The following is a 27,411-nucleotide window of genomic DNA, read 5'->3' on the forward strand; positions in this document are numbered from 1 at the left end:
CACTCCTGCTTTTCATCTAACTGGATCTGGTTTCCGTGCGGGGAAGTAGGGACCTGCGGTTCTTTCATGTTGTTCTGCCATCCCCTGGGGCGCCATTGGAGTTCTCCCCTGGAGCTGTCTGTCAGTCAGCTGGATGGTGAGTTGGGGTTGGAAGGGAGAGTGTGCCGTACTGAGCATGCTCTAATCCCAGGGTCTCACCTGGGGTCGGCTTCCGGTTTGGATCAGGCACCCACACTTCCTTCCATCAGAGCTGTAGCACTGTGGGATGTTGGAGCTGAGTGGAGGTCGCACTCACACTCAGGAGATGAGGAAAACCTGAGGCTCAGGCAGAGCTGACTGACAGAGACTCTCCAGTGGGGACTCTGGTCTCAGCCCCACAATAAGGAATCCCATCAGTGTCACTCTCTGCCCATGTTCAAGTCCCCACACTGGACAGTGCAACACATGACAACGAAAAGCTGGAGCTAGTCAGCGGACAGCTTAGCCTGGTTGTTCCACCGGGTCCCTAGAGAAGCTCAGTGCAGCTGCGGGACCTCAGCACCCACCCACCCCGCTGGGATGCCGAGCGTGGAAAGTCAGGCTCTTCCCAAGCCTCGCTGGAGCACGGGCTCCTCTTAGTGACTCACGTGTTCTGAAGTGGACAAAAGGTCCTCCCTAGTCTCCCATTAGGAACAGAAGGTTCTGAAAACCCCTCAGCTACCCCAGTTGTCTGTTGCTGCCCAACAGTGGCCCCAAATGCTCGTGTTCAGTCTCTCGTGTGTTTGCTTTCAACATATCAATTTGGGCAGGACCTGGCGACTGGCGACATCTCTGCTCACTGGTGTCAGCTACAATAGCCTGACTTGGGCTAGAAGCCCCACTTCCGAGCCAGCCCAACTCCTGTGACAGAGAGACCGTGCTAGGGCTTGGCAGCACCAGCATCTGTTTCCCATGCCTGGGCAAAGCCTCTTCTCCCAGGTCAGTGACCTCCAGGGAACTGGCTGCTGCTTCCCCCAGGCCACAAACTCGGAAGCATCCAGGCCACAGCTGCCTCTTCTGCTCCCTCCTTCTTTTCTTATTTTTTCCATTGTAAATACACACACACACACACACACACACACACACACACACACACCATGCAGCTGAGCACCTAACTACTCTAAAGTGTGCAACATAGTGATATTAAAGTATATCTTTATTGTTAGGTACCCATTCCCCGCGTGGAACAGTCTCATGTGGAACTGACTCTCATTCGTCACGTCTGTCTCCCTGTTTCCCTGGTCCCCTTTTTTCACCCTCTACCCCACCCCCCAATTCCACTTTCCATCTCTAGCAGCCTGACCACCTGGCTGTCTCATACGATGGATGATGTTTGCCCTCTTGTGATCAACTTAACTCACTTGGCAGAGTATCTTCAGGTACTGCAGGGTGGGTGCATCTGAACTCCCCTCCTTTCTACAGTGGATGTTCACTGCACCGATGACCACATTTTCTTATCTGGACCTCTTTCCTTGGATACTCGGCCTCCTCCTACCTTCTGGCTGTTGGATCGAATGCTGCCACGAATTTAGGTGACACACACCTGTTTGCATATCTGCCTGCAGTTTTTAGCTTGCTTCCCAAGGCGGAGGTTCAAAGCCTGCGCAGTGTCACTTCCAACCCACACTGTTGGTTACAACAGGTCAAAGGCCATTCAAAAGAAGGGGACACCACAAGGTCCTGGCTTCTTGAGGGCCCTTGAGGGCCATCAAAATAGCAGTCTGTCATAACCACTCTGGAAAGGTCTTCGCAGACCCGTTTAAGAGCTGGCGCTGCTGGCTGATGCCTCTGGAGCACACAGATTCCCCTGGGTAGGCTCTCTAAGAGGGTCCCGGTGGATCAGCTCAGGCTAGCCCTCAGTTCCCCTTACAGTGGTTCCCCTTAGAGAAGGCCACAGTCTCCCACTGGCACTGTTTTGTGTTGCTGAAGGCTGGGCCTCTATTACATAATCTGTTATTCTGTGCTGCACCAGGCCCCGGTTACTTGTCAGAAGTTTCTAAAAGCCAGCTGAATCAGCTCCAGGCAACTGGGGGTGCTGCCTCTCCCTCATAGTATTAGTCACTCTGTACTTAGCTAAATTTAACTTTTTATCATCCAAATGATATTTTTGTGGGCTTGGGATTTTACATAATGGTACCAACTGCTGCAGGCTAAGAATTTCTCTTTTTTTTTCTTTTCTTTTCTTTTCTTTTTTTTTTTTTTGCTGTGCATTCGTGTGTGTGTGTGTGTGTGTGTGTGTGTGTGTGTGTGTGTGTGTACTGGATTTTCCCCCCATGCACTCTTGCACTCTCAAGGAAACAGTGCTGGGTCCCTCTTTCCTGGCTCTGCCTTCCTGGCTCCCGATACCATGCTCAGCACACACTGTCCAACAGTTGGGAGAAGAGCTCCTCATGGCTTCCCAACGGCCCCACTCACGTTTCCGCTTGTGTTTGAGGGCTCTCCACTCAGGTCTTGAGAGTCCCCACTGTCTGCAGCACACTGGGCCTGAGAAAGAGCAGCTCGGCTCCTGAGCAGCGTGGTGGGTGAGTGCATCTCCAAGACAGAGCTGTGAGAGCCAAGCAGTGAGATGCTCAGCCAAGCTGCCCAGACAAGGGTCCCAGAGGCAGGCGCTTCCTGGTCTCGGCTGGTGCAGGGACAACACAGTGCACAGTGGAAGGCCTGGAAAACACAGAGAGCCGTGGCACGCCGGCACTCAGGAGGCAGAAGCAGGATGATCTCTGTGAGTTAGTGGCTAAGCCTCATCTACATAGTGAGTTCAAAGCTAGCCAGGGTCACAGAGGGGAGACCCTGTCTCAATGTGGGGGAAATTAGAGCGGCGATGGTCTGTGAGGAACAGGGCATACAGCTAGGGAACTTGGTGTATAGCTCAGTTGCCTGACTATCTGAGCCCTCTGCCCAGAAGTGGCTGTCACATCAGGGTCTAGTGTGTGTCCGTAAGTCTACAAGGAAGTGAAGCTAGCAGCAGTACACACCCAGCAAGGCGCTAAGTGGTTGCCCTCACAGACTCATTCCTGCGGATGTGTGAGGTCTGTGCTAGTGTCCATTTTCTCAGATAAGAAAGCCAAGTCTCAGAGAGTCAGAGCAGCTCATCTGAGGCCTCAGAGCCTGGATGTGGTGTGGTAGAGACTGACTTCGGAGCCCATCTGTCTACAGGCCTCCCCGCCTCCCACCCCACCTCACCCCCGTCCCCTGTTTCTAGGCTAGGTGCACCCCCATGGAACTCATCCCTGTGTACTGACTATCCCTGCCTGATTTCGTCACCCTGTTCCTCCCAGGCACTGTGTTTACAGCAAAGCAGGGTGGTATAGAGGCGGCCTCTGGGTGGAGGAAGGAGGTTCTGCAGGGGCGAGAGAGGAACTCACATCACCCAGTAACCAGTTTATCTGTTGAGTCTTGATATCTTTCTAAATGGAGATGTATTCATTCCTTGGTGTAAGTGAAGTGACTGGCATAGGCCTGGGGATAGAGCCTATGGTGAGCACCTGCCTCCCATGCGTGAGGCTCTAGATTTAATGCCCAGTGTAGCAACAAGCAAACTAAATTATATATTTTACCTAAAGATTAAGAAAGACTGGAACCAGCCGGGCGTGGTGGCGCATGCCTTTAATTCCAGCACTCGGGAGGCAGAGGCAGGCGGATCGCTGTGAGTTCGAGGCCAGCCTGGTCTACAAAGTGAGTCCAGGACGGCCAAGGCTCCACAGAGAAACCCTGTCTCGAAAAACCAAAAAAAAAAAAAAAAAAAAGAAAAGAAAGACTGGAACCATGTCCACGCAAAACCTGTCCACACGTGTTCGCAGCAGCTTCTCCATAATTGCCAGCACCATCCAGATGTCAAAGGGCAGCTGCACAGAGGAGCAAAACTTCAATGAAGTGTTCTCTTCATTCAGTGGAATGTTGCTCAGCTATAAGATGGAACGAATAAGCTGGGACTATGGTTCAGAGGCAGAGAGCCCGCCTGGCATTTGTGAGGCTTTGGGTGCAGTCACGGACACTGCAAGAAATTACATTAAAAATTAAGACATTTAAAAAAAAAAAGAAAAGAAAAGAATAGCATACTGCCCCATGCTGTGGTCTCTGAAAACATGACCCTGGAAAAAGAAGCCAGCCGTGCAAGGGCTGCCACGTACTGTATGGCTCCACTGATGTGAAATGTCTAAAATAGGCAAATCTACACAGACAGAAGGCAAATTAGCGGTCCCCAGGGGCTGGGAGGGAGGGAGAATGAGAGTGACTCTCGTGGGTACTGGGTTCCTCTGAAGGGTGACAAAAATGCTGCAGATTAAGATAGCACGATGGCTGTACAACCCTGTGAATAGACCAGGAGACACCGATGACAAAAAAAAAAAAGACAAGCTTTGTGACAGCGTAGGGTATGTGTAAGTTTTTAAGAGTCAGTGGCCCTGCTCCCCCATGGCATTCCAAGGCCCTGGGCAGTTTGTGTGGAGCCACCTGCCGTGTGTGTGCCGTCCTCTCTACCCATTCTGCCAGCCACCTGCCTCAATCTCCATGTCAACGGGGGTGGGGGGGGGTGGAGACAGCAGTGCTGGCTTCAGTCTCACTACCCACTCGTAGTTGCTTCCAGCCGGGGCCAGCTTGAGGCATGAGGACGTCTGGGCAAGGGAGCTACTTGGCACGTCATCAAACCGGTATTCTCTAAGTGTTTGTTTGACATTCATTTAGTGAGGATGAAACTGATGTTCTGTTGATGGAAACCGTATAGAGAGGCAGATTCACTTACCCGTTCACTTCTACTGACCGAGACTGCATCAGGGCTCGGAAAACTTCTGAGGAAAAGCAATTCCTCCAGCTCCTGCCATTCTTGTCTCTCAGGCGGGATTGGTTTGGTTTTCCGTTTTCTCTCCTCTGCAGTTGTCCATATCAAAGGGCATTCTGGAGGAGATTTGAGTGTAATACTTTAGGTCGCTATATGTTTTCTTCTTGCTCCTAGGGATGGTGTTTGAGTGTAGACCTGGGGTCCATGCAGCAGACGTCAGCTAGAGGGATGGATGCTTAGCTTCTCCCTGTGTATGTTTCAGGTTTCTAAAGGGAGCTCGGGTTGACCAGTGACATGTTTTTGTTTCATTCTAACTCTGTGTACCTATCCTGAGCTCTGTTCCATAGGTGACTGTCTGTGAAGCCTGCCACTTAACCTGGTACTACACGCATCTCAGATCTCCAGTGGATTCGGTCACACGGCACCCCTCTTTTCTTTCACCCACGGGGAGGCTAGTCACGTACAAAATAGAGAGACTTGACTGAGAAAGCTGGCTCACCACTGGCAGGCGTGTTATCATGGAAAACCCTCAGCATTCCCCACAGTTCCCCTTGCCTCAAATGTGGGGACACTAAATGATGACCTCATAGCTCTTGAGAAGTGTGGCGGGGAAAGCTAGGACTCAGGATGGTGTGGTTGTGTGGAGCTCGGTGAGCTGTGGTACCAGGTGCATGTAGGGTGAACTGGGCAGCCTGAGCAGCTGCCTGCACTGGGCTATGGGGAATTTGGCATGTCTGCTGGCTCAGGGGTCAGGAAAGTATGAGGATGTGTGCGTGAACCCAAGGGTCACAGGCAGGACTGCCGAGGAGCCTGTGTCTCTGAAGGCCAGCCCCCAAAAGTTGCTTGCTCCCTTACCTACAGCCTAGGGTGTAGGATGGGTAGTGTGGGCGGCATGTGAAGAGCCGCCGTTCCCTGCAGCCACACCTCCCACTACTGTGCATCACTAGCTCTCTGCACATCCCCATTCCCTCTTTTTTTCCCCCCTCTGGCTCTTGCTGGCTGTGCTGCTCACTGGCAGTTGACCACTTTGTCACCCTGATCCACCATTAAACTCCCCTTGGGTTCTACACTTACCTCTGTCAAGACTGCTCGCCTTTGCACCCAGGACTGGTGCCTGCCTTACTAGTCCTGGTGCCTGGCCTCAGTCTTTGAACTAGGACTGTCCTGGACTTGGTCATTGGTTCCTAGAATATTCCAGTGTCTGTAGCCTGCTAGGGACCTGCGGGGGAGGTCATTGGAGGGCCTCCTAGAGAGCTGCCTGCTCCCAAGGTGTAGGTACAGGCACGGTGGAGTGGGCTCCTCGGTGTGGCTGACTGTGATGCGGACCTGGGCATGTCTCAGTTCCTGTGGCAGCCCCAGGTTGAGCAACAGCTTCTTTGGTACCTGTAGATATCCTGTTGTCTGTGAGGCCAGTTGCAACTGGGAATCCCGGAAAGTTCAGTTCTTTTTCTTTCTTATTTATTTGTTGTTCAATTGGTTGGTTTTTCAGGACAGGGTTTCTCTGTGTAGCTTTGGCTGTTCTGGAGCTTGCTCTGTAGACTAGGCTGGCCTTGAACTCACAGAGATCCTCCTGCCTCTGTTTCCAGAGTGCTGGGATTAAAGGCGTACTCCACCATCAGCTGACCCAATTCTCTATCATTTTTATCTTGTTTTGTGAGCTCAGCTCTGGCCTGTGGGTCCTCAGCAGAAGTGGGCATCTGCTCCTACCATGTCTGGATGAAGAGAGCAGGAGGCTTCCTGGCAAGGCTGGAGGCGGCCTGCATCTTCCAACCCAGTGTCCAGCCAAGTTCTCCGGCTCCTTCCTGCTTTGCCTAGTTTTCCAGATGTTCCTACCCCACCCCCACTCCAAGACCTGCCGTCCTCTAATCCTAACAGGGTCCTGAGTGAAGCCCTTAGGCTGGAAGCCAATAGTCCTGTTATTTATAAGCAGCTGTGTGGGGTTATCAGCCCCACTCCCGTGTACCCTTCTAAGCTGGCCAGTGTGGAGGTATAGCGTCCCTGAAGGCATCCCTCAGGCTTTGTGAAATGGATACCTCCCTGGCACACACACTACTTTGGCCTTCCTGCTCCCCTAAGGCTTTGGGTCTGATATTGCCCAGGCTGAGGCTGGCTCTGCCTTTTCCCTGTTGATTGGCATAGTGATGAGGAGCTCCCGCAGCTCACCTCCTCTACCTTTGGGTTTCTCCCTGCAGGATGCTGGCACATGTGTCCTGGTCCCTGACTCCCTTCTGCGACCACACCGAGAATTCTTCCTCTTGTGGTGGAGACATCAACAGAGCTGCTCAGATCCACAGGTAAAGACCGGGTGTGCAGAGGCCCCGCCTTCCCCGCCCAGCCTGTAAAGCTTGTGGGTGGGCTATGGAGCTTTTGCCGTTTCTTTCTCCCCTTAAAAAGCCTTTCTGATTGCTGTGGTAGACAGCGATCTATTGATTAAGTGAAACTATCTTCACCAATTGGAAAGGTGCTCTGTCTCTGGTAGCAGCGGTTGCTCCCTGACGCGCAGAGCACACCGTGCGAGTTCTTCGTTATTTGTTCTCAAGGCTCAGTCTGGGCCCTCCGCCCCAGGGGACGGACATGGGACCGGATAGGAAGGAGTTTTGACTTGAAGGTGGCTTCTTCCTGCCTGGGGAGTCTGGGACCCCAATGACCCCATGGCCTCTGTGGAGAGCCAAGACTGGGCTGCTTGCTCACCCTGTTGTCCACAAGCTGCGTCAGTGACCCAGAAACTGGCCTCCCCATTGTTCTCTCAGGCTTTGTCCCTCTGAGCCCCCTCAGTGTCTCCTCTGGCCTCTAGTGGATTGGTCAGGTGGTGAGGTGACTCCCTTGTCCCTAACTTCCCACGGACTCTACTTGTTGGACACTGATCAGAAGGCTTGAACTTTGGGATTGCAGCGGCTGCACATTCCTTCTAGGGAAGAAAGCTGGGAGGGGGAGGAAGGCTAACCGGCCCCAACCTCTGCTGAGGCCGCTGGACGTCATGTCACCTCACCTGAGGGAGCTGAAGCCTCAGCTGTTACACTCATTCGCGTGACTGGCCAGCAGCAGGCTTGAGATCTGTTCCAACTCCTGACCCGGAGCCCACAGCCCAGCTTTCCTAACTTGATGCCTGGGCCTTTGGGTCCAGCCCTGACTTGCTCTTGATTCTTTTCCTCTGGGCCCCTTCCTCCCTGGGAAACTCCCAGGGCCCAGCCTCTTGCTTCTGCTTGCGGGCTGGCACCAAGGGCTGTTCTTTTCTCTAATTGCTTGTCTCCTTCACTTGCCAAGAAAAGGCCTCCAAGTGCTAAGGCGAGAGTGTGCTATGTTTTGTGTTTTGTGTTTGGTTTGGTTTTGTTTTACTTCGCTTTCCAAGGTGTCTCTGCACAGGAAGGGCTATGGGAACAGTGACATCAGCGCACTCAGCCCCAACGCATGGCTTCTGTGGTCAGGGCTGAGCCCTATAGCTGACCACGAGCTAGTAGAGGTGGCCTCCAACGTGAGGCAGGGCCCTCAGAAAACCTTGCCTCCCTGGACCTGAATGTTGATGTCATCTCTTGGTGCTCAGAGGGACCCTCCCCTGCTTTGGCTTGGGGCCTCTACTTCCTGTTTCCTTTCTCACAGGAAGGGGCTGTTTCCTGCTTAGCAGCTGCTGTCAGTGAGTTTGCAGAGGTGATGGCCTCACAGCCCGCCTTACCCAGGGTCCTCAGTGATTTCCCTGCACCACTCGTATATATCCTGCGAGCATTTATCAAGTACTTGGTGTACGTTAGGTCTATTGTGCGTGCTGGGCCAGCCTGTAAACGCAGAAGGGGTGGGGCTACTCCTCCATGTGCCAGGGATGAAGCGGTGAACAAAAGGGGCAAAGGCCCCCATGTGAGCAGTTTGCATCCTGGTGCGTTCTGTGCTGTGCTGGTGTTCTGAAGTCTCCTCTACCCACTCTGCCAACTTCCCTCCTGAGCCCATTTCAAGGACTTCCTTGTAAGCCCCCAACCCGTGCTGCCGCATTCCACCTTTTCATATTATCCCAACACACGGCCGTATGATATTGTCCTGGTAATATTATCGTCACCATAGGCTCTGGAACACTTGTGTTTCTTTGTGCTCTCGGTCTGAGGGCCTTTTAATGGGTGAGGCTTTGTACCTCCCTTACTCCTACAGCCTGCCCCGCAAACCCAGATCTGGAATACAGCAGGCCTGAATGGGGCGATTACGTTTGCTCACTGTGGGCCTCTGAGCTGCCTGGGGAGTTTGTGGTCACATGGTGGGCACAGCAGTCTGAGCAGATAGCAAGTCTCTGGATGGGGAGCAGCCCTGTCAGGGGTGACCGAGAACAGGAGTGCTCCCCCTGTCTTCCTCTGCCAGGGTAAGGAAGGAAAGGGCCCAGCAAAGAGTTTATTTTTAGGGAAACCTCTTGCTCCAAAGGAACGCCAAGCTTCTCCCTTCCAAAAGGGTGGTGGGCTGGAGGGCTGGGCAGGACAGCTGGTTTGTTTCTCAACAGCCTGGCATCTTCTGCGTTTGCCTGGCCCAGAGGTAGGGCATTACACAGAGTCTGCCCCAAAGAGGGTCCTGGATGGGGAGAGCACTTGCCCTCAGAAAGTTGAACACGCCTCATTCTGACTAGAGAGAGCCTTAGCCTTGGCTGCACTTAGGTATCCTTGAGGCTGGAGTGCAGCAAGGAGGGTCTCCCGGCACAGGCCTTCTTGGCTTCCTTCCTACATCCTGGTGTAAGCTCAGGCTGGGAGGGGTACTTCCTGCCATTGTCTCCCTGACCGGCCTCAGCAAGGTCACTGTCTCCTCCAGAGGAAGAGGGTCTGGCTAGGGCCTCAGAGTGCAGCAGTAATGGACGCAGACCCATACCTTGCTTGAACCTAAGCTGAAGCCAGGGCCATGGCTGTGTTACCTGGGCAGCTGAGCCTCTGCACTCATCGATGAGCTGGCCACTTTATTCCCTTGGGTCTGTGCCACATCCCATCCCATAACAGGGGAAGAGAAAACGGAAAGCGCTAAATGACATAATGACACGGAGTGAAGACACCACCCTGAGGTTCCTGAGGGCTAAAAGCTTGTCCTCAGCTCCCTGCTTTCCCCGCAGTGCTGGTGGAAGAACTGGGTGAGATTTGATGGCCAGGCCATGCTGGGGCCAGCTCTGCACTTTGCTCCTGCTGGCTTGTCTTGTCTGTAATCTTGTGGTCTGATGGGCCACTCTGACTCACATCCAGCAGTATACAGTACACAGACTTAGGCTACAAGCCTCCCAGGGCTCACTTTCTCTGCCTGCAGGCCTCCCCTCTCCTGGCATGCACTCCCCGAGGACAGTCCTTTTCATTCTCCTCGGGTCCTAGCCGCCTGGGCAGAGCGCTGCCTCCTGCAGATGTGTTTGATGTCTAACAAGGCAGCACAACCTGGCTGGCTTTTTGTTTTGTTTTGTTTTTGTTTTTGTTTTTGTTTTTCTGTCTCCTGCTCATGAGCACCTGTTGAAGCATGCTTTGTGGTAGCCAGCCTTCTGTTAAGGTGACAGATAACTGAGCTAATCAACCTATCTTGAGAAAAGGTTTGGGTTGGCTGATGGTTTTATAGGCTCCAGTCCATGGCTGGTTATTCCTGACGCTTTTAGGCCTGTGTTAGGTCTTACAGCATGGTGCTGCATGTGGCAAAGCAGAACTTGTCCCTCACGGCCAGGAATCAAAGGCAGGAGAAGAGAAAGGGGGCGGAGGTTTTTCCCCTTTGAAGGCAAGTCCCCAGTATTCTAAGACCCCCCCGCCACTAGGCCCCACCTCTTAAACATCCCCACCACCACCCGATAATAACCCAATAGCTCCGTTGCTCAGGATGCTCCACAAGCTGGAAAGTGAGGCCTGGGGACACAGCTTAGCATGTCTGAGGCTCTGTAGTGTCAGAGGCGGGAGTGGGGGCTAAGGGGGGCTAAGGGATGGAGGAGACTTCGTGGGGCTGACTGTGGGTAGAGTGAGGGAGCTAAGCAAAGCATCGAAGGGGAGGGAAAATGTCAGAGAACGAGGAGGATGTGGCCTTATAGGTTGGTGCTAAAAGCCTTGACCTTCACTTTGGCACGAAGCCACAAAGGCGTTTGGGCAGCTGAGGGCCAGGATGAGCCGGTGGCTGCTGTGTTGTGAACAGGCTGGAGAGGTGGAGGCAGGAAGCAGGAAGAGTGTGGGGACAACTGCAGTGATGGGAGGAGGGCGGGTGCTTGGACCTAGGAGAGGGTGTTGAACTTTAGGTCTGTGTTGCAGTAGGGCCGGAAGGACTCTGTCTGAGGCCCTCACCCACATTTAAAAGAAGGTTCTTGTCGGACGCCCTCTGGTCTGACTTTTAATGTAATCTGTAGTGGGCAACTGAAGGAAGCCTCGTGTCCACAGTCAGCCTGCTTCGTGGCAGAGCCAAACACTGGGTTTCTGGAATCCAAGTCCGGTAGTTTGCGGTTGACCTGGGTGGTCCCTTGGAGGAGGCCTGTGCAGGCTTGTGAGCCATAGGTAGAAGGGAGGGCTGCCCCCCACCTCTGCTGCGGCTGAGCGGTGAGACCTGATAGTGCCAGCAGCACCAAGGGTGGTGGCCTCTGCTATGGGCAGGGCCTGAGGCTTTACATACTGAAGGTTCCTGGCACGTCAGGCCTTCTTCAGCAGCTCTTTCTTTCTGGGCCACTGCCCAAGATCTCGAGTCTGGTTGGACTGCAGTACTATGATCTCTGAGGCTTTGGGCATACCAAAGCCAAAGCCCGCAGTGTTCTTCGTTCAGTTTTTACTGAGCTTCTGCTGAGGTAAGGCCAGAGGCCAGGAAAGAGACCTTCGTGCTGTCCAGGAGCTGACAGGTCTTGACACTTACAGGACAGCCAAAGGTGTGTGTGGTGGAGGAGGGGCAAAATGTCCATGTCTGAGGCATGGGCAAGACAGGCCAAGGTCAGAGGATCATTGATCTAAGGTATGAAAAGGTCTCCATAGCCCCTAAATGCCCCCGTATGCACAGCCAGAGCTTGTGTCTACCGTGGTGGTCCGAGTCATTCTGTGCTATCACGGAAGGCCGGCCATGACCCTGAGAACAGACATCACTTACAGCTAGGAAGACCTGCTGTACTCTTGACGTTACCCCTCTAGCTGGGAGGCTTCTGTGTCTCCCTGTTGTTTCTTTGGCAGGGACTATGGCTGGTCACTATGTTTTGGCACTGGAGACTATTCCAGAGCCAGGCTTTACAGTTCACTCTAGCTGGTAGACAGAAGAGGCCTGTGCCAAAGAGTAGGACCTGGTGTCCTCCTCAGACCTCAGCAGGAGGGCCACCTGGAGAAGGCAGAGAAGGTCTTGTTTCTGGTCTTTTGAGGAAGTATGAATCTGTGGGCCAAAGTAGGAGCAAACATCCAGTCTGGTTTGTCTTTGTGCTGTATAACCGGGCCTGTTCCACTCCCAGTACACAGACTGTAAGGACATGGAAACTGCCCCCGTGACTGCTTTACAGACTGCTCCTGGCACCTGCCCTATACTCTGGTGGACAGCTTGGCAGTTACAGGGTGTGGCTAAGAACATGCTACTGTAGGCAGAGCAACAGGGCCAGGTACCGTGTAGTTGGGAGGTCTAGCCAGACTCCAGGCATCTGTGCACAACAAGCTTCTGGAAAGGGTTGTTGGCACCTTCCCGGAGGATAGGGGGCAAGGGCCACAAAGCAGCCAGAGGCAGGCTTGCTGCCCTGAAAATGTAGCTAAGAGGACGAGCAGTGGCATAGGGCTGGAACTGCACTCAGGAGGCTGAACTACAAGAATTTCAAGTTTGATGCCAGCCTGGACCACTGTGCCTCCAAACAAAGCAAAGTACAACCCCAGCAAACAAACACGCAGGCAAGCTACCTGTCTGAAGGATTGTGCATGCCTTGCCCGGGGTCCTCCGCCATTTCAGCTGGGACTCTCAGGCATAGATTGACGCTAGGACACCTGTGACTGTCTGGACCCCACCCCCACCCCACCCCCACCCCCCCCCCCGCAAGGCAGACGCTGTTTCCCACACTGTGAGAGCTTCAGGGCTTATCCTTCTCTGGGCTTCTACTCCCTAAGAAAAAGGGGGTTGCTGATTTACCCCTGGACTGAGGAGTGGCCTCAGTAGGCCAGTCATCCGACCAACATGGTTGAAATGTGCTCAGTGCTGGGCTTTGTTGTGAGGGGCTCAAGGAGAGAGTCCCCCATTACTCTAGACCCCTCCTTCCATCCCCTAAGCCTTGCTCTCCCCACTTGGCATTCAGAGGGCAAATGACCTTGGGAGAAGGGTGGCAGGGGGGGTCACTTCCTCATACTTCACTGTGGAGGAGTTCAATAAAGCACAAGTTAGGGAACACAGCGGCAGCATCTCAGCAGGGGACTTTCTGCATCACCAGTTGCCCAGGGCTGGGCCATCAGATGTTCCCTTCAAGGCACATCTGATGTCACAGGCGTCCTTTAAAAAAAAACTTTTGTTTCTCAATTAGCTTACAAAGTAATAGCTTTCCATTTGGGGTTTCGACGCGTATTTCATTTTGGTTGGTTCTCTCCTCCCCCAACTTCCCCTTCAGCTCCCCACCCTTCTTTCTCATCTGTACCTTTGGCCCCCAGCGTATTCTCCCTTTCAGCTGGAAATAATAGGCCTGAAGCGGGGAGGGGGGAGAAGACAGGTGCAGCATTTGAACCTAGAAGGATCCCCTGGGCCTAGTCCAGACTTGAAAAAGATGGTGGCAAAGGAACACAGGAACACGCTCCTGGAGCTCTGAGGTGTCGGGGCCTTAGCAAGTCTACCGCTGAGAACCTTCCTTTGTGAGTCTGCTGGCTGGTTTGGCCCTGTGGCAAATTGCCTGACACAGATCCCCTCAGCTGTCTGTGCCTCACTTTCCTCATCTGTGAGACAGGCAATATGGAGCTTACTGTAAGTCCTTGTAAAGACTGAGCAGGCAAGCGCCTGTGAAGTCCTGGGACCAAACTGTGCATGTGTCAGCTGCTGTGCTGGCTCCTGGCCCTGCCTGACGGGACTGTCTGCACAGCTGGCCTTTTGGGAGCCGCCTTTTGGAGGTCTCGCTTTGTAGCCCTGGCTGGCCTGGAATTCTCTACGTAGATAGGCTAGCCATGAACTCGTAGAGATCTTCCTGCCTCTTCCTCCCACACTCCCCCCACATCCTGGGATTTAAAGACATACACCACTGTGCCTGGCATGTAAATATTTTTTTTTTAAGGGGGAAAAAAAAAGGATGGAAGGAAGGAAGAAAAAAAGCCCTCTGGGAAGCTCCAGCACTGAAGGTGTGGCTGCCAGCCTACATGCAGGAAGGCGGCTTTCCTCCCTTGCTGCCGGCTCTGTTGACAAATTCCAATGGGACACCAGCCTCCCAGCCCAGCAGCACTGAAGGCAGACCGAGAGAGCACCCAGATCGCTCCTGGGCACCCCCCCCCCCCGTGTTGTATAATGACAGCTCTAGGGTGCACACGAGGGGCAGAATCAGCTCATGCTCTCATCTGGCCAGGCTGCAGGATGCAACGAGGCAGGAAAATATGCCCTCTGGGATGGAGGGGATGGATGAGATCAGAGCTGGTGCTTCATGGCCGGAGAGGGCAGTAGTGCAGCCAGAGCAGGGAGAAGACAACCGTTAGCTGTCTAATGTGGGGAGAGCTAGCTGTCTAATGTGGGGAGAGCGCGTGGGAGAGGGGGCGATCGCGCTGGCCTTGGAAGAGTGCAGATGGGTTGACTGGGAGCAAGGAGGGGAGAGCAGACAGAAGCGCACAAACCAGTGTCTGTTGCACTCCAGGTTCTTGTTGGAGCTTTAGGAGGCACCCAGGCGGCTGCGGCATACGGTTAGAGGGTGGCAGGACAGGCTGGGCACGCAGCACAGCTGTCAGGGGTGTGCTTTGACACCTGGGGACTCAGGGAACTCACTGCCCTTGACTATTTCTGTGGCTCTTATGTGCTTGCTACTAGCAGGAAGGAGCCTCTGCTCACTCTGCATCCATATGTTTCTGACCTTACTCGGCCTCCCCGCTGTGATGGGGCCTGCTGATGCCTTGCCCTGCCTGGGTCTTTAGCCCCTGGTTACGGTTCTGACTACCCCAGAAGCATCTCTTGGCCTATTCCAGGCCTCTCCAGCACCCAGAGCTCTGGGTGGACCAGCCCCCTCTTCCCCATGAAGAACAGCGTTTGTATAGAGCCTCAGAGTACCAGATCGTTGCATGGAAGAACCCCAAATACAGTGCCATTAGGTTCTGACCCCAGTGTCTACCTTTCCATTTTTTGTTCTATTTTGTTTTTGTTTTTCAAGACAGGGTTTCTCAGTGTAGCCTTGACGGTCCTGGACTTGCTTTGGAGACCAGGCTGGCCTCAAACTCACAGCTATCCGCCTGCCTCTGCCTCCCGAGTGCTGGGATTAAAGGCGTGCGCCACCACCAACCGGCCCCCTTTCCATTATTTGCATAAAGATGTTAGGCCTCCAAAATGCTGAGCCTCATCCACTATCCCATCAGCAGTAGAGCAGGGCTTTGTCTCAGAACTGAAAGTTGAGTCCTCCAGACGCTTCACTTCCAGCGGGGAGGCCTTGGCTGGACAGCGAGCCTCAAGAAGAGGAGAGGGGTTCGCAGTGCTCTGGCCTCAGGGTCGCCCGTGCATCTTCTTTCCACTCGGCGATGGAAGGCATTGGGTACACAGAAAAGCAGGACCCAGTTTGCCTCTGCAAGCACATGCCAAGTTCAGTTTGAGGGTCAAGCAGGAGGGCTGCTCCCCAGAGTAGCAGTGACCTGCTTTCAGTGAGCCCAGCCTGCCATCTTAGTCCTCTCCCTTCTGAGCTGGATGGTCTGCTCCGATTAGCACACTGACGTCAAGAAAGCATGTCACCTTCGGTCTCCCCTCAGCCTGGTGCCTGTGATATATCAGTTCGGACGTGTCCCCTGCCTCACTACAGAGGGCCAAGGCCAGCAGGGGAAGAGGGATTATGTTGTTCCCATCTGTCTGCCCAGCCCTATCCAGCTGTTCCCCATTCCCTACTGCCAAGTGGCAGATGTTGGGGTGAGGTCGGCCTGGGAGCCGGGGACCTGCCCATCGGCTTCACGTGAATGTCTCCGAGGCTATTTCTGGCCTTGCCATTATCCCAACGGCTTGAAGTGATAAATATAGACACAGATTGAAAAGCCCCGGTGGCAGGCAGGCAGGCAGGCAGGCAGGCAGCACTGGGGGAGCGTGTGGACGGGGGCTTGGCTATAAATAAGCCCGCTGGAACACCTCCCCAGCCATGCCACCGTGGCTGCTGCCAGGCCAGCGTGTTTGCATGTGTGTGCTCGGAGAGATCCACTTGCTCCCCCCAGCTCCCTGCCTGTGCACACTTGTTCCTGTGGGGGTCACGGGTAGAGGAGGGGTGGGGCAGGTTCCACTTAGGCAAGGGAAGGAAAGGCATGTTGTGGGGGGGGCGGGGACTGTGACCTCAGGACAGGCCACTAAAGTCGACCACTGTAGAAGGAAAATGGTGAGTGACCCAACAAGAAGGGTCTTGAGGACAGCCACATGGTTTGGAAAATACACTGTGCTGAGAATGGTGGCCCCTGGTGGCCTGGTCCCTGCAGCCTGCAGCCCTCTCAGCTTCTCCTGGAGTAGCAGCTAGGAAGGAAGAGGCTGGCCTAGAGGATTGTAGAGCCCCTGGGCAGCGCTTCTGCTCAAGACTGTCATGTACCTTATTTGGTGTCTTTTTGTTCGTTTGTTTTGTTTTTGCCTTGTCCAGACCTATTTGTAAGAGCAGTTTGGTTTGCCCCCACCCCCTTGTTCTCACTGCCACACCCCAGGTCGGCCCACTGGTGGCCCTGGTCTGGGCTGATCACCCACAGGCAGGGATTCCAGATGTTCCCCCCCCCACACACACACCTGTAGCCACGCCCTTCACCTTTTCCCTGCCCCCCTCCTCCTCATGCCTGTCTCCATCTTCCTGCCTTTCTTGGCATCCTGTGGCTCCTCTCCTTGCGCCTTCTCTTCCCTTGTCTTTTTCCTCCTCCGCCTCCTCTCAGCCAGAAGCAATTACCTGGGGCTGCTGGATGGGACGTGCACTGTGCTCAAGAGATGCTTCACTTCTTGTGGAAAGGATAAAAGTCGGTAAGCTGGCAAGGATCCTGGGAGCTCACCAAGAGGAAAGCACCGTGGCCACGTAGACAGCAATCACGGGAAGTGGCGCCCCGCGAGCCCCCTCTGCGGCCTCATTTAACAAGGGCCCAAGCAGTGGAGCGTACAAGCTGGGTCTGGTGAGAAGTGGCAGGTATTAATATTGCATGTGTAAACGATGCCCTGGGCATCCTTGCAGATTGCAGATGAAGAGTAGCTGTCTTGTATGAGAGTAGCTTTGAGGGAGAAAACCATGTTCCCCTTCCCCATGTATCCCTGGTGCTGAGGGGCTTCTGGGACCAAGGATGGACAGCACAGGACCACAGTACGTGCAAGGACCTGCTGCTCAGTCCTAAATATGCACTACTGCCAGGATGAACCTGGTCTGGCTCTGGCTTCAAGGCACTTGATCTGCAGGAGAGGACAACTTCTGTGCTTTCTGATGCCCATGCAGATGACAGCCACGCTCTGTGGGGGCTAAGGCGTCTGCTCTTATGCTGATGCCTGCACTGGGCATAGAGAAGGCTGTATTTGCTGAACACAGATATGGGGTTGGGTATGCAAGGAAAGGCATTCCCAACATGGAGGGGAACGGCTTGTGCAAAGACTGAGGCTGAGGGAGGCGCTGCGGGCTCATGTCTCTATGGACAGCCAGGAATCCTGGTTGTGGTTCCTGGTCAGGACTATGCCAGGGAAAGCTGGACTGATGGAAGAACCAAGTGGATCCTTTTGCATGGTGAAGTTTAGATGTCATCTTGGAGACTAGGAGGACGCGGAGGGCTTTAACTAGAGGAATGCCAGGTGCCGATGTGTGTTTTCGAAGTTTCATTTGACTTTGTGAGTGTGGCAAGTTGGAGGCAGGGGATAGGGGAGGGCAAACTGGTGACGTCACAGTGTCTTACTTTGTTAAGCACCTGGAAAGGGTTTTCTTTCCTTTTCTTTTCTCTTCTTTTTTTCTCTTTTCTTTCTTTTCATGGGTCCTATAAAACTGGGATGTGTGCACATGGCTGCATGCCCAAGAGACAGTTGTTTCTAAAGATGGCAGTGCAGAGCAGACATGAGCTAAGGCTCACAAGGGCTTGTGACAAGCACAGAGCCATCGGTTCCAATTTGCTTAGCTGTCCTCTTCAGGGGTGACTTTGTCCAGCAAGCTTGGCCCAAGCCAGTAGCCAGGCCTGCAGCAGAGATCACCAATCCCCCAGGGACTGGCCTGAGCTCCCTTCACAAGCTCCGGATCCCAGAGTTGCACAGGCTGCTTCCAGCCCAGCCTTTGAATCCCTGCCTGCCTGCCAACTGGGCCCATTCACCCCTGTGCTGATGCAGAGCCCAGAATATCAGCCTCTGAAGAAAGGTGGACAAAGAAGGCATGTGAGGAACAGATTGGTGCACCTTCTCAGGGACCGTAGAGCCCTGGGTACAGACCAGCCCACAGTCTCACGATGATAATATTGTTGTATGTGTGCTTTTGCCAGGGTGGACTGACGCATGGGGTGATGGAAGGAAACTGGGGTTGGCATCGTCAGAGCCTGGGGACAGAGGTGGTGTTTGTAAAGAGCCGGTAGATAAGAAGTCAGCAGCAGCACACTGGTCCTACACAGAGCCCTCTCTCCCGCCCGTCAGATGGTGAGGAGGGCACACCAGGAGCCCACAGAGAACCTAGGCCATTCTGATACCTGTGGCTACTGTTCTCCCCCTGAGCAAGGAGGTGGGGAGCTCATGAACTTGCTGGGGTGTGGAGGAACCCCAGAGGCTTTCTAGAACACTCTCTGTCCTGTTGTATCCCCTTCCTAGTCAAAGGTCATGCAGTCCATGCTCCAGTTTGCTGCACTGTCCTGGCTTCCTTATCAGGCTGCCTCTTTCCACCTGTACCTCTGGCCAGGCTGGGCTGTTGTCTGTATCTGCCTTCTCTGTCTAGGGGTCTGAGAGAAGGCTACTCTGTGGCCTTGGGCAGTCTGGCTCTGTCCCTCTTAATGCTTGCACACCAGGTAGATGTGCAGTTTTAGATGAAACAGGCCAAGGCAGGTCAGGCAGTAGTACAGCTGAACTCGCTGGACATCCTGCTGCACCTTTAAGGAGATGGTGATGCAGAGGGAGAAGCCAAGGCTGAAGAAGACTGTGTGAGAGCCAGGGGTTAGTGCCTGCCTGCTGAGGTGCCATCCTCTTTCCCTGTCCTGTGGTAGGACAGCTAACAAGAATGAGAAGTATCTGCTCAGAGATCCGGGTCCAGCCCGATGGCCTGAGCAAGCCACACCAAGCGCAGTCTCTTGGTCTGCACAAGGGGCTGAGCACACACGAGTCCCAGCCAGTTTCAGCTGGCACTGAGTGAGGGGCTGCCGCCTTACTCCCTCCTAAGCACTGAGGGTCAGTATGGTGCTCGTACCAGAAGGCTGGGGAGCCTGTGAAACCTGTTTCTTCTTCCTTTCCTTCCTTTGACCCGATCCCCACTGGCCCAGGGTTAAGGATAGAGCTTCGAGGACCTTGTTCTTGGCTGGGCGGGATGGGGTGGGGTGGGGGAGGTGGGTCTGGATGAAGCATGGACACATCTCCTGCAGGCTGCTGTCCTCCTCCTCAGCCGCCTGGAAGCTGGCAGGCCTGAGGACTCCAGGGCCCCGGGCTGGGCTTTGGCAGAGCTCTGTCTGGCCAGTGCAGATGGAGGGCGCGATTCGTGGTGCTGTGAGGGAGAGGACTCTTCCAATTATCAGCTTCCACATCTTCTTGCTTTATGGCCAGAGTTGAAGGCGGCTGTTTGGATAATGTCCCCAGAGAACTTAGCTGGCTTTCCTGGGCCGGAGAAGATGATAGAGACCTCAGTGTCATCATGTGTGAGCCAGATGCATCTGATTTTAAGCGATGGGGGCAAGCATAGGCCTTGGCAGGCTGCCTTCAGGCCAGTCTGGGAAGCCTCTGAGTTTTCTGAGCATCTGGATGGGTTCTCAGGGATCCAGATGCCATGGACCACTTCAGTTCTGTCCCTTTCAGACTAAGCTGCTGCTCTGAGCCCAGGTCAACTCCTTCAAGACTGTGGTAAGCCTGGTATAGTGAGCTTCACGTGAGATAAGTACTTCTGAAAATCATTGCCTGGTTCAACTGGCCAGGCTGGCAGCTCCACAACAGAAAGCTGGGGACCCCAGGATGTGGCAGAAGTTGCTCCATTGTCCCCATGCTTTCCACACGAGGCTAGCTCAAAGTAGTCTCTCACTCAAATGGCTGGAGAAGAAAGAAGGTCTTAGCTCTGAGTTGCGGGGCTGGTCCTAGGAAAGCAGGTAGGAATGCCTCTGGCCAGAGTGTTCCAGCAGTGTCAGCCCAGCCCAGGCCTGCTGGCTCTGTGTCATCTCAGACTCTCCTAAGCCCCACTGACCCTGCCTCTCCAGCCTCTGAGAGAGACTCTTGGGTGTCATGTGCTGGTAGTAAGTAGGGTGGGGAGCAGGATGTAGCTGAGCCTGCCCAGGACTGATAGCTGTACCAGGCATGTCTCTGCTTGGGTGGCTGTTTGTCATTGCTGTTACTTTCAGTCAGCCCTGTTCATTGGCAATCCAGCTGTATGCAGGGTAGGGAGGAGTCAAATACATGGGGGGAGGTGTCACCATGTTCTGTGCTGAGTGTCTGGACTCCACCCAGCTCGTTCCAGGTGGGTGCTTCTGAGGGTGTGTGTGTGTGTGTGTGTGTGTGTGTGTGTGTGTGTGTGTGTGTGTGTATGTGTGTGTGTATGTGTCTGGTGCTTCTGAGGGTGTGTGTGTGTGTGTGTGTGTGTGTGTGTGTGTGTATGTGTGTGTGTGTGTGTGTGTGTGTGTATGTGTGTGTGTATGTGTCTGGTGCTTCTGAGGGTGTGTGTGTGTGTGTGTGTGTGTGTGTGTGTGTGTGTGTGTTCCCTGAGGGCCAGAGGAGAGAAGGGATGTGGGGGTGGAGACTCTCTACCCAGAGTCACCTTCAGCAGCTGCCCCAACCCGTAGGTGATTGTCTAGGAGGACTAGTTTGTTATTTCCTGCATTTAAAAACAAGCATTCTAAATCAAATATTTATTTAAAATAAATATTTTAAAATGCTGAGATACAGTCACATACCCATTTAAAGTGCTGATCCAGGCATTGTTTAAAATGTTCTGAATTATGTAGCCATCACCACAGTCAACTCAAAAACACTTCCATCACCTCACAAACCCCCTGTTTCTCTCTAGACCCTCTGCCCCAGGCAGCCACTATCCACTTCTGTCTTCATCGGCTCCCCCAGCCCAGCCAGGGTGCCATATCAAGATAGGCTCCTGTAGTATCTCTTACTCTGGCATCTGCCACAGAACGTGTGATGGTTTCAAGTTTATCCATGTAGCATGGATCAGTCCATCATTGCTTTTTATGGCTGAGTCGTATTCCACCATAGGAACAGACCCCATTTGGTGACCAGTGAGTTTTTTAAAGGATGACTCTACATCTGACTTAATACAGTTCTGAGTCCGGGTGTGGGGATGGGGGGAGGGGGGCACGAGGACTGGTGAGGAATGTAAACAGAAGCAGCTTCCCAGAGGCCCTCAGGATCAAATTATAGGCTGAGCCTGGACACTGTATGACATCCTTCCTTATGAAGCTAGTTGACAGGGAACATTGCCGAGGCCTGTAAGGATGGGGTCTCTTGGGTTGCCTGGAGGTTCTTTTGCTTTCCGGGACTTGGGGGGTGGGGGGTGGGCCGGGATTACACAGGTTGTGAGGACAGGGCTCATCCAAGGCAGTTGTGGTTATGCTGAGGAGGTCACAGCAGGAGGTGGGAGCCCTGGAGCCTCTTCAGTTTCTTCTTTGAGGAGGCTCTGCTTTGAGGAGCAGATCTGAGGCCTGGAGGAGTCTTGCAGGCAGATCCGGAAATTGAACTAAGATTAGAACCACCGTGATTGATAACAGCCTGGAGATTAGAGGAAGGGCAGTTAAATATTTGTTTAATCATGTTCTGATTGTCTGTCTTTTTGAACAGTGACTACTAACCTTGTTTACTACTGGTAGCAGTGCTTTCTGGAGAATGGGATCCTTTTATTCAAAGGAAAAGCCCCTTTCTGCTAATTGTTAGGCTCGGAGATACCATAGGGGTCTCAAATATGAGCCCTCAGCTTCATATCCGTATCGCCCTCCACAAAGGGGCTACCTCACCCTAGGGATCCCTCAGCCTCCACAACAAAGGGAAAGAACGAAGAAATCAGGGAATGCCTCTTTCTGGCAGGTGCCTCCCTCGCAGGAGCCATGACTTGCTGCAATGAATTCTCCTTGCACTCCATCCACCTGCAAGATGAGTGAGAGAAGAGGACACATGTAAGTGACCTCACAGGCTGTAGGAGGACAGGCTGGCTTAACCCTCCAAGGTCAGGGAGCAGCCTGTTTTCTGTGAGGAACTTCAGGCTGGTGAGATGAGGCCCAGGAGCCAGGCTTCTGTGGGGCTGGGGACAGTAGTAGGAAGATGCCTTCCCTGTGTGAGTCAGCGTGGCCCACCTGAGAGTGACAGCCTCTCCTCACAGCTACCAGCAAAGCTCTTCCTAGTGCTTGCTCTGCGTGTGGCACATCAGTGTCCCAGTCTCAGGAGCTAGAGCTGGCTCCCTGGGCCGATGGTGGGCCAGCTTCTGTCTCGCTGACCTCAGCTGACTTTCACCATGCAACGGATGAGTTATTTGCATCCCGAACCAATGGAGCTCTGGGCGGAGAAGCTAGATTAGTAGCTCCGGTTCCTTCTTTCTTCTCCTGAGTGCTAAGGACAAAGCGGGAACAGATAAGCCTCGGCTGTGAGACCAGGCTGCTCTGGCAGCTGGCAGGGCCAGTGCATTTGTCACCTGGGTACTGTACCTCTGAGTGGCTGTAAATTGCACACCCCATGAGGTGGCACCTGCTGCCACAGGTCACTCAGGCACCTCGAGCAGGTGGCTTCCTAATGAAGTGGCTGCAGGATAGGGACCCTGCTGTGAAGCTAGGCACCTCTGCAGGGGGTGAGGTGGTCAGATAGAGAGAGGAGATGCTCCTGGCTGTTTCTGTAAGGCCACCTGCGGCTGGGCAGCCAGGCCGAAGCAGCAAGGGAATGACTGTGAGTGATCCAAGCCCTTGCTGCTTCTCTCAGCCACCTGTATGCTGTGTGCTTATGGCCGACCCATCACCTAGCTCACTGCTAGGTCTGTCTGCCCACGGAAGCTGGGCAGGGGCCAGCAGGAGGTCAGCAGTCGTGGAGGATGGAGGCAAATCAAGACACTTAGAGCAGCTGCTGCTTTTGTTTTGTTTTTGTTTTTTTGAGACAGGGTTTCTCTGTGTAGCCTTGGCTGTCCTGGACTCACTTTGTAGACCAGGCTGGCCTCGAACTCACAGCGATCCACCTGCCTCTGCCTCCCGAGTGCTGGCTTTTTTAAAAATGTATTTATTTGTATGTTTTTGTACATGTACATGGGCGGAGTGCCCAGCCCACGGCACATGTGTGGACTCAGTTCTCTCCTATCGTATGGGTCCGTGGGCTCACACTCAGGTCTTCAAGCTTAGAGGCAAGCATCTTCACTACTGAGCCATTTTGTTGGCTCTGAACTAATGGTTCTTGAGGAATAGTCCGGTAACTTGGCTGTATCGCTGGCTGGGCCCCTGGCTCCCTTTGGAGGCTCAGTTACCCACAGGATTGTCATCAAGAACTAGCCGGACAGGACCGGATACTGGCTGGCCTTTAACGGCCAGTAGGACTCAAGGTAGTTACCTTTGTGTCTGTGTCTGTAAAGCAGAGATAAAATACCTGTCTTCAAGGGCTACCTGTAAGATGAAAGGAGAGAGGTTTTATCAAAGGTTAGCACAGTGTGGCCATGCAGGTGGCATCCAGGATCCTGCCTCTTGCCATGTGGGACACACCCACATGTTGTCCTCTCCTACACGCACGAGCTGACCTGTGTATCTAGTAGGGTGTTGCAAGTGACACAGTGTCACTCTTAAGGCAAAGCTATAAAAGACAAGCGTGGCTTCCACGGTTCTTTCTCTTGGATTGCTTGTTCCAGGAAGCTGCTGTCTTGTGAGGACTTTTGGGAAGTCCTCTGGAAACCTCTGGGATTATGGTGAGATGCAGAGATAGCCTCTGGCCATCAGCCTTCACCTGATGCCAGTCACATGAGTGACTTCAGAAGTGGCTCTTTTAGCTCTAGCCAAGCTTTTAGATGACCATAGCCCCAGCCAGGCCACTCTAGGCTTCTTAATCAGCAGAACCAGGGTGAGGTAGTGCATGGCTGTTGTCTGAACCATTGCGGGGAGGGAGTGCTGTTTCCCACAGCCGTAGAGCCCGGCCTTGGCTAGGGTTCCACACCTACCAGCTCCCTTTCTCCTGCATCTGTTTCCACATCAATACCATTTTATCTACTGGCTACAGACTCTGATAGGCACCCTCAGGTCTTGATGGCCACAGCAGGGTTCCCATAAAGAGCCATGCTTTGCTGTATCTATGGCCTGAAAGGTCCCAGCTATGCCCCTGCCTCATAGAACTGCAGCCATTGGTCTGCATCTGAGGGTGATGAGGGTGTAAAGGGTTCAGACTACTCGTAGAGTCCCAGAAGTCTCCTGGGTCTTGTTTGATAGCCGGCTACAGTTGGGGGTAAAGAGGGCATGTCTGGTGCCTTGGGAGTGTAGAGGGCCTGTCGTCCTCTTCCACCCTCTGGGTTCTCCCTCTCCCTCAGCTCAGCCTGGAGGCCTCCTGAGATGCCAGTCTTGCTGCCTTCTTTCCCACTTTGTTCTCCAGCCCCCACCACCTCATACTGAGCTTCATAAAGAGGAAGTAGACGGCTTCCATGGAAGGGAGGCGTGGCTTCGGTTGGTCGCCTCCTTGCTCACAGGGGGAGCCTGAGAAAGACAGCCTCGAGCGCTCTCCGCTTCCCCACGGCCCTGCACGAAAGGATGGCTCAGAACCAGGCAGCATAGGCACCGTGGTTTGTGTGCCCACAGCAGCAGCCCTTGAAGGCTTCTCTTAAGTGCAGCTGCCTTGACCCTTTCATAGATGCTATAGATCTTCTTGAGCATGTCTGAATACCTGCTGCGTTTTCAGGCATCGGGGACACCAGGATGCAGGAAATGTAATTCCTGTCTTGCTTTGTTTGTTTGTTTTTGAGCCAGGGTTTCTCTGTGTAACAGCCCTGGTTGTCCCGGAACTTGCTTTATAGACCAGCCTGGCCTTGAACTTACAGTGAATCCGCCTGCCTCTGAGTGCTGAGATTACAGGCATGCGCCGCCACGCCCAGCACCCTGTCTTGCCTTTTAATTAGATGGAAATAGACATATAAATGATGTGTCTAACAGTGACTGACATTTGTAGGTTACTCACTTTGTGCTTTAGTGACCAGGGTGATGGAGAGCGTAGGCTGAGGGAAACAGATCCCAGATGGAGAAGTGCATTTCTGGAGCAGGCAACATTGTCACAGAAGTGACGCTGCCTGTGGCTCCCTGGGGGACCCCAAGGTCTTACTGCTGTGCTTCATGCTTGTCCCACTTTTAAGGCTTGCTTGATGGAGATCTGGTTGGTGTATTTAAGCTCTGTATTTCTTCTTTCACCCAGAAGCACCTGTCACTCTTACCTTTACCCTACTTCCACCTCCTAAGGCCACCAACCAACATTTTAGGTGCCACTAGTGTGTCAGGTGTATTTTGAGCACTAGGGGGGATTGATCAGGCAGCCACATGGAAATCCCTGCCTGAAGTATACTTTTTGACCATTGTGGTGGTTTGAATGGCTAAGGCCCCCTATAGGCTCATATATTTGACTATTTGGTCCCTTGTTGGTAGAACTGTTTTGGGAAAGATTCTGTTGTAGCCTTGTTGGAGGAGATGTGTGTCACTGGGGTGGCCATGTGTGCCTGCCTACTTCCACTGTCCCCCACCCTGATGATAATGCACTCACTCTGTGACATGGTAAGCACGCTCTCAACTAAATGCTTTCTTCTACGAGTAGCCCTGGCCGTGCTGTCTCTTCACAGCAGTAGGACAGTAACTGAGACAGTCGTGTAAATGCAGGAGGGAAAGCAGGCAAGGGCAGCAGACAGAGAGAGGTGTTAGGTGGGGTGGCTGGAAAGGAAATCTCTGGGAACCTATATACACTTGGGAAGAAAGTTGTGTGATAGCCAGGAAAGCAGCGGCAGCAGCGGTGGCGGTGGCAGCAGTGGCAGCAGTGGCAGCGGCAGTGGCCCTGGGGTAGAAGAATGCTTAGTGAGTTTGAGAAACATGGAAACTGGTATACAACAAGAGAGAAAAGGCCAGAGGAAGTAATGAGAGAGCCAGAGTGAGTGCCATCCTGGCCACTCAGGGCACAGAGAGGACTTTGAACTTGGTTCGAACGTGAAAGGAGTCCTGGGAGGCTTTTTCTGTGCATCCATATTTTAACTTGCTCACAGTGGGCCCCTCATGGGAGCAAGGGGGTTAGTGGGTCCCACTTAAAAGGTCTGTTTGCAGCGACCTGTGAGTCACCAGCTGGGAGTGTCTAGGTATTTCTAGGGACTTGCTTGGAGGGCACCTAGCACTCTCTCACCAAGTTGGAAGCAGCTTCCCCTCCCGCTGTGCATATAGAGTCTTCCACCTGTGTGAAAACCCCCACGTCCCTGGGTCTCAGATCACAGATGATCTCAGAAGCCAGGGATGTGCCTTCACCCAGTCCTGGCTCAGAGGGAGTTAATTGTGTGTTGTGCTAACCTAAGCAGCTAACCTGGGGGCGGGGGGGGGGGTGGGGGGGTGGGGGGGGAGTGGGGTGGGGGTGGGGGGGTGGGGGGGTGGGGAATGCAGTGCGGAGCTCTTAGTCCTGACCCTGGGGAGAATCAAGATGCACCAGGCCTGTCCCGCCATCCTATGGGGTTCCCAGGAGACCCGCACTGAGAGCTTTCCCTCAGGCTTCACGAGGCTCCTGCAGTCCCCCGTGTCAGAGCTGTGGGAGCGGTTTGGGGTCAGCCTCTGCCTGCTCCAGGCTTCTCTTCACTCCCTTCATCCTTTGCTTCTCATGGCCTGTGCTATGGAGCAGCACTGACCAGCGTGGGCCTGGAAGGGTGTGAATCCGGCATCAATGGACTTGAATTTGAAGCATCACTTCCTAGGTGCGTGACCTGCAGGTGAATCACTAGCCTTCTGGGGGTTTGGTTTCCCCACATGCAAAATATGGAGCAAAGGATCAAATCAGTTCATCTGAATGTTGTGAGCCTTAGCAGTGTGGCCCAGGGCGGCCCTGCCTCTAGCCAGCCTTGACTGATTAGTGTGACACGGTGGCCTTCTTGAGCTTTTGGGATAGCTGCCCTGATCCTCTTAAGAAGAACATTCTCGCATGATGGGGAGATTACGGTCATAATCCATTTGCCCTTACCATTTATGACTTGACCAGGGTCCTGCCATATGCTAAACGCGATTTGTGCGTCATTTGTGTAGCCCTCAGAAAAGCCGGAGAGCTAAGTACTGTAAACTTTCCCCACAGTGTAGAAGGAAACTAAGCCTTAGACGGATGAGGGAATTTGCCAAGGCCCTGAAGCTGGTCAACTCTAGTGCCAGTCCTTGGCCATCCTCTGTGAGTGGCCTCCCTCCAGCCAGAGCCACAGGACTGGGTGCTTGTCA

The 27,411-nt window shown here is 53.6% G+C and overlaps 1 protein-coding gene across 10 annotated transcripts in view; it reads left to right on the forward strand.

Annotated features, from left to right (window-relative positions):
* The window catches only part of PITPNM2 (phosphatidylinositol transfer protein membrane associated 2), a 131,232-nt gene that overhangs the window by 24,743 nt on the left and 79,078 nt on the right, over window positions 1-27,411 (forward strand). For 8 of the 10 annotated variants that reach the window (XM_084761999.1, XM_084762009.1, XM_084762008.1 and 5 more), the window contains exon 2: window positions 6,985-7,086. The exons of 1 other annotated variant lie outside the window; for it this stretch is intronic. The gene's annotated coding sequence lies outside the window, so the exon portion shown is untranslated. Of the gene's footprint in view, window positions 1-6,984; window positions 7,098-27,411 lie in introns of all 10 variants that reach the window. One more of the 10 variants, XM_084762003.1, reaches the window with a different exon arrangement.

The sequence above is a fragment of the Acomys minous genome (genome assembly GCF_964271855.1).
Source record: "Acomys minous genome assembly, chromosome: 16".
NCBI classification, from domain to species: Eukaryota; Metazoa; Chordata; class Mammalia; order Rodentia; family Muridae; genus Acomys; species Acomys minous.